A 10,954-nucleotide genomic window follows, 5' to 3' on the forward strand; every position below is an offset into this window, starting at 1 on the left:
TGAGATCTTCTTTAGCAAAACATTTCTTCAAATTCGAGACGTGGAAAGTGTTATGTACAGCCGCGAGTTGTTGAGGTAACTCAAGTCGGTAAGCTACTGGTCCGACACGATCAATAATCTTGAATGGTCCAATATACCTTGGATTTAATTTCCCTCGTTTACCAAATCGAACAACGCCTTTCCAAGGTGCAACTTTAAGCATGGCCATCTCTCCAATTTCAAATTCTATATCTTTTCTTTTAATGTCAGCGTAGCTCTTTTGTCGACTTTGGGCGGTTTTCAACCGTTGTTGAATTTGGATGATCTTCTCGGTAGTTTCTTGTATTATCTCCGGACCCGTAATCTGTCTATCCCCCACTTCACTCCAACAAATCGGAGACCTGCACTTTCTACCATAAAGTGCTTCAAACGGCGCCATCTCAATGCTTGAATGGTAGCTGTTGTTGTAGGAAAATTCTGCTAACGGTAGATGTCGATCCCAACTGTTTCCGAAATCAATAACACATGCTCGTAGCATGTCTTCTAGCGTTTGTATCGTCCTTTCGCTCTGCCCATCAGTTTGTGGATGATAGGCAGTACTCATGTCTAGACGAGTTCCTAATGCTTGCTGTAATGTCTGCCAGAATCTTGAAATAAATCTGCCATCCCTATCAGAGATAATAGAGATTGGTATTCCATGTCTGGAGATGACTTCCTTTAAATACAGTTGTGCTAACTTCTCCATCTTGTCATCTTCTCTTATTGGCAGGAAGTGTGCTGATTTAGTGAGACGATCAACTATTACCCAAATAGTATCAAAACCACTTGCAGTCCTTGGCAATTTAGTGATGAAATCCATGGTAATGTTTTCCCATTTCCATTCCGGGATTTCGGGTTGTTGAAGTAGACCTGATGGTTTCTGATGCTCAGCTTTGACCTTAGAACACGTCAAACATTCTCCTACGTATTTAGCAACATCGGCTTTCATACCCGGCCACCAAAAATGTTTCTTGTGATCCTTGTACATCTTCCCCGTTCCAGGATGTATTGAGTATCTGGTTTTATGAGCTTCTCCAAGTACCATTTCTCTCATATCTCCAAATTTTGGTACCCAAATCCTTTCAGCCCTATACCGGGTTCCGTCTTCCCGAATATTAAGATGCTTCTCCGATCCTTTGGGTATTTCATCCTTTAAATTTCCCTCTTTTAAAACTCCTTGTTGCGCCTCCTTTATTTGAGTAGTAAGTTTATCGTGAATCATTATATTCATAGATTTTACTCGAATGGGTTCTCTGTCCTTCCTGCTCAAGGCGTCGGCTACCACATTTGCCTTCTCCGGGTGGTAACGAATCTCAAAGTCGTAATCATTCAACAATTCAATCCACCTACGCTGCCTCATATTCAGTTGTTTTTGATTAAATATGTGTTGAAGACTTTTGTGGTCGGTATATATAATACTTTTGACCCCATATAAGTAGTGCCTCCAAGTCTTTAATGCAAAAACAACCGCGCCTAATTCCAAATCATGCGTCGTATAATTTTGTTCATGAATCTTCAATTGTCTAGACGCATAAGCAATCACCTTCGTTCGTTGCATTAATACACAACCGAGACCTTGCTTTGATGCGTCACAATAAATCACAAAATCATTATTCCCTTCAGGCAATGACAATATAGGTGCCGTAGTTAGCTTTTTCTTCAATAACTGGAACGCTTTCTCTTGTTCATCCTTCCATTCAATTTTCTTCCCTTTATGCGTTAATGCAGTCAAGGGTTTTGCTATTCTGGAAAAGTCTTGGATGAACCTTCTGTAGTAACCAGCTAGTCCTAAAAATTGACGTATATGCTTCGGAGTTTTTGGGGTTTCCCACTTTTCAACGGTTTCGATCTTTGCCGGATCCACCTTAATACCTTCTTTGTTCACTATGTGACCGAGGAATTGAACTTCTTCCAACCAAAATGCACACTTTGAAAACTTAGCGTACAATTCTTCCTTCCTCAATACTTCTAACACCTTTCTCAAATGTTCACCGTGTTCTTGGTCATTCTTTGAGTAAATAAGTATGTCATCAATGAAAACAATGACAAACTTGTCAAGGTATGGTCCACACACTCGGTTCATAAGGTCCATGAACACAGCTGGTGCATTAGTTAAACCAAACGGCATGACCATAAACTCGTAATGACCGTAACGTGTTCTGAAAGCAGTCTTTGGAATATCATCTTCTTTCACCCGCATTTGATGATACCCGGAACGCAAGTCAATCTTTGAATAAACAGACAAGCCTTGTAGTTGATCAAATAAGTCGTCGATTCTCGGTAGTGGGTAGCGGTTCTTAATGGTAAGTTTGTTCAACTCTCGGTAGTCGATACACAACCTGAATGTACCATCTTTCTTCTTGACAAACAAAGCAGGAGCTCCCCACGGTGATGTGCTTGGTCGAATGAAACCACGCTCTAAAAGTTCTTGTAATTGGCTTTGCAGTTCTTTCATCTCGCTGGGTGCGAGTCTGTAAGGAGCACGAGCTATTGGTGCAGCTCCTGGTACAAGATCTATTTGAAATTCAACAGATCGATGTGGAGGTAGTTGTGAAGACCCTTCCTAATCCATCCGGACGAAGTCCATATCGATTATAAACGATTCACAACGGTTGATTACATCGCGAGGTATTTGACCTCTATATGATACATTTTACAAACATTGTATTCAATTTTAAAAGACAATCTTTCTTTACAACGAAAATTGACGGTATGCATACCATTTCAGAATATATCCAACTATAATTGACTTAATAATAATCTTGATGAAACTCGACGACTCGAATACAACGTCTTTTGAAATATGCCATGAATGACTTCAAGTAATGTTTCTAAAATGAGCAAATGCACAGCGGAAGATTTCTTTCGTACCTGAGAATAAACATGCTTTCAAGTGTCAACCAAAAGGTTGGTGAGTTCATTAGTTTATCATAAAGAATCATTTCATAATTTTAATAGACCACAAGATTTCATATTTCCAATTCTCATAAACATACGTCCCATGCATAGAGACAAAAATATCATTCATATGGATTGAGCACCTGGTAATCGACATTCACAATATGCATATAAGAATATCCCCATCATTCCGGGATCTTCCTTCGGACATGATATAAATTTTGAAGTACTAAAGCATCCGGTACTTTGGATGGGGCTTGTTGGGCCCGATAGATCTATCTTTAAAGTTCGCGTCAATTAGGGTGTCTGTTCCCTAATTCTTAGATTACCAGACTTAATAAAAAGGGGCATATTCGATTTCGATCATTCAACCATATAATGTAGTTTCGATTACTTGTGTCTATTTCGTAAAAACATTTATAAAAGTGCATGCATTCTCAGTCCCAAAAATATATATTGCAAAAGCATTAAAAAAAGGAATAATGAAACTCACACATATAATTATTGTAAAACATTTAATAAAACATTTGCATGTATTCTCAGTCCCAAAAATATATATTGCAAAAGCATTTAAAAAGGGAGTAATGAAACTCACCTAATGTATTTTGTAGTAAAAATACATATGACTATATTGAACAACGGAACAATGCAGGGTTGACCTCGGATTCACGAACCTATATCATTCATATATATATTAAAACATATAATAGTAATCAAATAATTTATATGTATTTTCTATGTATTAATATTAATATCCTTATATATATAATTTTGTTAATATTTGTAATATGTTATAATACTTATTTGATATATAATTTAATTAACTTTATATTAATGTAAATAGTATTTGTTAAAATATATAATTAACTAATATTGGTATCTTATGTAAATAATACATTTTTTTTATATAAATTTCATTTGTTTGCAAAATAATAGTTAATAATAATATTACTAGATTAAGGATAATAATAATAATTATAATGCTAATAATAATAATGATAATAATCCTAATTGTAATTATAATACTTTTGCTAATGATAATGATAAGGATAATGCTCTTAATTTAATTAATAATAATGACATTTTTACTTATTAGAAGTAATAACAATTATCATTATCATAATAATAATAAAAATGATGATATTAATAATATTAGTTATATTAATGATAATAATACTCATATTATTAATATTAGTGATAAGAGTAATTAATACAATAATAATAACATAAATAATAATAATAATAATAATAATAATAATAATAATAATAATAATAATAATAATAATAATAATAATAATAATAATAAAACTAAAAGTAAAAGTGTATACCCAAAAAAAACGTTTCTAAAAAGATTTGCCCGAGACCGGGCTCGAACCCGTGACCTCTCGCTAAACCGGAACAACACCAAACCATTTCTCCATGATTGTTTTTCTCAGAAAATTGAATTCCATTTTTAATATAAACCGTTTCTGTTATTTCTTCTTCTTCATCAATTTAATTCGGCCAGAGGATTTAATCAACAACATCAACGGGTTAAAGGTTTGAATTAAGACTAAATATTGAAATGAAACCGATCTGTAATGTGTGATTGGGTTAATCAAAACAGAAAAGAGATTAAATTAGGCAGTAACAGCAAACGCAATGAATATATGAAACTCAAACACTAACTTTGAATTTTAAATCGTTTTAAGCTACGATTCCTTCATAAAATAAGTTTTAAATCCTCCCTAGAAACTTTTCAAACCATCAATTTGTCACGACCCGACTTTTTCCGTTATCTTTTGCCGTTAATTATTTAACGACCGTTAATTGTTATTCGTGCCACGTCATTTTTATGATCTATATTATTATTTTATAGTAATATATTAATTATTATGTGTTATATGAATATTTGTATTCATATTTTAAACTATACGTTTCTACGCGTCGCGGATTTCCATCCGGCGAATCTTTTCGGTTTTCAAACCAACGGTCGAGCTTTCGGGATTTTTAAATCCTAAACATTTTAAATATGATATTTTAAGATCATATTATTATAAGGTGTATTTATATTTATTTTTCGTCGCGCGTTTGTTATCTTTCCGGATTTTTAATCGCGTAAGTGCGTTTTCGCGTTTCGGGTTTCGTTCGGGCATTCGGGCCACTAGGAATTGATCAAAATACAAAATTGGGCCATGGGGCCCACCCCATGACCCCCATTCAGCCGAGCATCACAAGAAAGGGGGGAGAGTGTTTAGTTCTTTTCCCATTTTCATTTTAACACATTCATTTTTATTTCCATTAAACCTAATTCTATTTTTCTCCCAACTTCTCCCTTTTTCTTCTTGCCTAGCCGTCACCACCACCACCATGTTCATCATCATCTTCCATCAATCAAGTGCTTGGATCAAGAAGCTTTCAACATAAACGCGTTCCTCTCATCATCCTCTACACGATTACACCTCTTGATTCTCGATTAGGGTATAAACCCTAACCCTAGATTTTTAATTTTTATTTATTTTTCTGTATTTTGATGTTATATTGATAGTATGATAGTTGCATGTTATTGTATTGATGATTGTATGCGTAGAATTGCTCGATTATACATGTTTTCGGTTTGATAAAATTGGGACAGCAGCTATTTCGTGTATTTATGATATTGTGACTGTTATAAAAGTTAAAATAAAGTATCTAGATGAGTTCCTCTCATCAAGACATTAATTTTAGACTCCGGATTCATGTCGTTTCGATTCCCGGAGCCTTAGATATGATCAAAGTGGTATTTTGTTAAGATTGAAAAGTGATATTAGTATGAACCAGGTTTGGTCCGACTTTGTGACCATATTTGGTTACTTTAGGGTGTGTTAGTGTGTTAGGATCAATGATGGGACGAACTTTCATGTTCGGGTCATCTAAATCCGAGCCACGAATCACCCGTTACGTCTAAAACACGATTTTGATTGAATTAAAGTTTCAAGTGGGGTCATGGCTGATCACCATGACTTGTGGGCTGTTCTTGGTGTGTTCTTGAGTGTACCAAAGTTTCGGGTGGTTTGATTAGGCGGAGATATATGTAAGGCTCGCCGAAAACCGACACCCGGGGCTCAAGATACGACCCGATGAACTTTTGATTTAAAACTTATGATTAACTATTAAACTTTTGATAAAAATAATGGATTTCATTATCATTTAATTACTTATGATAAAAAAGGTAATTATTATTATTTAAGACTTATGATATATATTTATTATATCATTTAATTATTACTTATGATTTAATTAACATTTTAATTAAACTTATGATTAATAATACTTTTATTATTAATGAAAAATACTTATGATAAGTATTAAATTCATTTTATGAGAATATTATTTTAAGACTTATAATAAAGATTAAATAATTATTTAATTATTATAAGACATAGTTTTATTTAATTACGATTTAATTATTAAATACTTATGATTTAATAATTTTAATTAGAAACTTATGATATGATTAATAATTCATTATTAATACTTATGATATGAATTAAAATTTATTATTAATTAATAATACTTATATTATGACTAATATTTAATTAATTAATTAAATACTTATGTTATATTAATTATATCATTTCAACTTATGTTAACTTTAGTAATTCATTTTAATTTTATTAAACTTATGTTATGACTTAATTATACACTTTTAACTTTAATAAACATTATAGCTTATGTTATTATTATAACATGCACTTTTAAAATTAATGTTGACTATGTTTGACCAAGGTTGACTTTTGAGTTGACTTTCGGTTGACTTTGACTTTCAGTTGACTTCTGTTGACTTTCTAAATAAGGAAACTTTCCTAACTTAAAACTTTCTAAAAATAGAAACTTTCTAAATTTGGAAACTTTCCAAAAATAGAAACTTTCCAAAAATATAAACTTTCCAAAAATAGAAACTTTCCTAAAATAGAAACTTTCCAAAAATGGAAACCTGCTAAAAATAGAAACTTTCTAAAAATAGAAAGTGTGTGTCCGTACGCTGTTCCGATCAAACCGATGCATGTTGAGTATTGTTCTATGTCTACTTGCAACATGTACAATAGCTATCATACTAAGACTTGACCTAAGTTAGTATTTATATCGACCTGCTTTATTTATAGGTCGGCGTTGTGATCATTCATGATCACTTTACTTCATTTGCTGTTCGCATAATTGTGTGGTTACTTCGTTTGCTAATAAGGTGAGTTATAGTCCCATTTTTATATTTTAAATCTTTTGGGATGAGAATACATGCAATTTATTTTATATTCTGGACACAAGTGAAAGTTGGTTTAAATTATTCATTGTGAGTTGAACAAAAATATTCCCTATTCTGGTAACTGTAATCACTGGTTTCTACTGGTGAACGCGAATCCTATGGATAGATCTATCGGGTTTGACAACCCCATTTCGAGCTAGTCGCGCTGTGACGACCCGAAAATTTTCGACTAAATTTAAACTTTATCTTTATATTATTCTGACACGATAAGCAATGTTTGTTAAGTTAAATCTCAAGGATTTTAAACTATGTTTATACATTCAATTAAACCTCGACCAAATTCCAATGATTCACGAACCATTAAATGAACATATATGAATATGTATATATATGTGTATATGTTATAAATTGAAAATGTCAACAAAGTATTTAAAAGTATAATGCTTTATATGAACGTATTTGTTTCAATATGATTATCGACGAAATTAAAAAAAATATATTAAATGATTGAACTATCAGAAACATTGAATTATGATTACAAGTCTCTGTTGAGAGGTCCACTATAATTTGAGAAATCTATTCCTCTTAACGATATTCGGAATAATTTGTAAAGCTATTTATAAATAAAAATAAAAAGTGTCATTTACGAAAGTTAGACAAAAGCTAGTGGAGAATTGGTTTCCATAATATTCTATTAATCTATTTTCAAACGTACAAAAACGTTTTCAGTTTAAAAAAAAAACTTTATTATTAAACTTTTATAAATATCTAGAATCACTTTTGACAACTCATTACTTAACCAGTATAATAAATATAACGATATTTATATTTTATTTCATTAAATATATATAATGATTTAAATTAATATTATATATATTTATACGCGTATTATACATACATAGTTTTTATACTTTTACTATACTTTAACTTTACCTTTACTTTTACTTTACTTTAACTTTAATAATTCACTTTAATAATTCATACTTTAATAATTCACTTTAATAATTCATACTTTAATAATTCACTTTAATAATTCATACTTTAATAATTCACTTTAATAATTCATACTTTAATAATTCACTTTAATAATTCATACTTTAATAATTCACTTTAATAATTCATACTTTAATAATTCACTTTAATAATTCAAAAATCTATTATAAATAGAATTCAATAGGTTTCATTATTTCATAGAAACTTGAAAATATATTTCTCTAAACTCTCTCAATCGATTTACATATATATATATATATATATATATTTGCTCTGTATTATTTCAAGATATTATTAGTATACATAAAATATTACGACGGAGTGATGTCCGAGTGATTTCAAAATAGTTTTTTTAAATGAGTCGAAGCTAAGGAAATTATGGGTTATAGCTATGGAAGTGATGGGTATGGTTCATGGGTATGCTCGTGAGGTCAATCTAGTGTTTATCATCTCCGTTGCGTCTACGTACATTCCTGCAATATTGAATCTCAATATTGATACGTGAGCACTCATAACTTAACTTTTATATATCAATAGTGTATCCCTGACTAGTGCTCGAGTATATAGGATTATGCATGCTTGTACATTCGATATTGTCCTTAGATAGGTTTGTTGAATCCTGAATTAGATACATATGCTACTGAGATAGGGTATATGATATGCATGTCATTGGAAAGCAAGCGAAAAATTAAGAACTTTTCATTTAGATATCGAATGGTTTCGATGAACGGATTTGAAGTTATAATCAACTGAATTTTAGTATTATTGTTAAAATGATTATTATTACTATCGTCGTTATTATTAGAAATATCATTGTTATTATAAAATATCATTATTACTATTATGTTAGTATTATCATTTTATCATAATAACATTTTTAGTAAATATAAATATTGTTATTTTTTTATAGAATAATAATAATTATTATTACAAAATAATACAACTTTTACTTATTATTATTATGATCAATATTATTTTATCAAATAAATAGGGGATACAAAGATATTTTTCATCACGCGTAATATAATTACATTAATAATACTTACCACTATAGTTTTAAGATATTAAGTGAACTTTATAAATTTTACTACTTAAGATATATAAAAGTATATTTTATCATATATAAACGTTAATATAAATTTTTATTAATAAATGACTTTTATTATTATAAAATCTAATAAATATATTTAAATATATAAAACGACTATAGTTAAGTTATATAATAAACACGTATAAATTTTAGAAGTCATTTTGGGTCAAGTTGACTTTTGTTGACTTTTGCATATTAGTCTCGAGCATTAGGATTGTGGTACACTATGACTTGACCAAAAATTGTTAGACAAATATTGACCAACATATAAATATATATAATTAATATAGGTTCGTGAATCCGAGGCCAACCTTGCACTTGTTAAATGACGTTATATGTATTTTTACTACGAAATACAGTATGGTGAGTTTCATTTGCTCCCTTTTATATATATTTTTGGGACTGAGAATACATGCGCTATTTTTTATAAATATTTTACGAAATAGGCACAAGTACTAAAACTAATTCTGCGTGGGTTTAAACCAGAAATATACCCTTAGCTTGGTAACATTAAACTACTTGTCTATGTACGGTAGGCGCGAATCCTAAAGATAGATCTATTGGGCCTGACAAACCCCATCCTGACTATGGGATGCTTTAGTACTTCGAGGTTATTTTAAACACACCTGATCTGGTGTACTTCAGAGGGTAAAACATGAACGTTAAGGCTTGTTACCGGGTGCCTACAACTTATAGAATACTTTTATACACTTGCGAGTGTACATATATTTATAAACGGAAATCTTGTGGTCTATTAATATATTAAAATGATTGTTATGATAAAACTATGAACTCACCAACCTTTTGGTTGACACTTTAAAGCATGTTTATTCTCAGGTATTAAAGAAATCTTCCGCTGTGTATTAACTCATTTTAAGGATATTACTTGGAGTCATTCATGGCATATTTTGAAAGACGTTGCATTCAAGTCATTGAGTTCATCAAGATTATTATTAAGTCAATTATAGTTGGATGTATTATGAAATGGTGTGCATACCGTCAATTTTTGTTGTAAAGAAAGTTTGTCTTTAAAAACGAATGCAATGTTTGTAAAATGTATCATATAGAGGTCAAATACCTCGCGATGTAATCAACTATTGTGAATCGTTTATAATGTATATGAACGGGTCCTTTCAGTTGGTATCAGAGCGGTGGTCTTAGCGAACCAGGTCTGCATTAGTGTGTCTAACTGATAGTCGTTAGGATGCAATAGTGAGTCTGGACTTCGACCGTGTCTGCATTTCAAAAGTTTTGCTCATCATTCTTGTCGGAAATTACCTGCTTATCATTCTTAGTCTAGACACATCTTATTGCATTGATTGCATGAATAGTGTATAGACAAAATTCATATCTTAGCGTATCTGCTAATTCATATCTTAGCGTATCTGTTACTGTAAACTTTGCCTGACATATTCCGTAAATTCCTCCGTAATCTACGAAACCTTTTGCTCTATATAATTAGAATACCACCCGATAGCCGGAAAATCATTTCATATCCAAAAATTCTTTATTCAATCGTACGAAATGGAATTCGTCATTAGTTCAAGTCCCTCGGATTCCGAAATGGAATCCCACTCAAGTTCCGAAAGCAGTGTGACCGGAATGGATCAACCAATTAGTCATCATCTATTCTGGATGAATTGGGGATGGGTTCGTAGCCTCCTTAATCATTGGCGACAAGAAGAAGGTGATCCCTTCCATCCACCACATTGCCCTCTTGGCGAAGAACCTGA

Source organism: Rutidosis leptorrhynchoides, chromosome 10, assembly GCF_046630445.1.
Source record: "Rutidosis leptorrhynchoides isolate AG116_Rl617_1_P2 chromosome 10, CSIRO_AGI_Rlap_v1, whole genome shotgun sequence".
NCBI classification, from domain to species: Eukaryota; Viridiplantae; Streptophyta; class Magnoliopsida; order Asterales; family Asteraceae; genus Rutidosis; species Rutidosis leptorrhynchoides.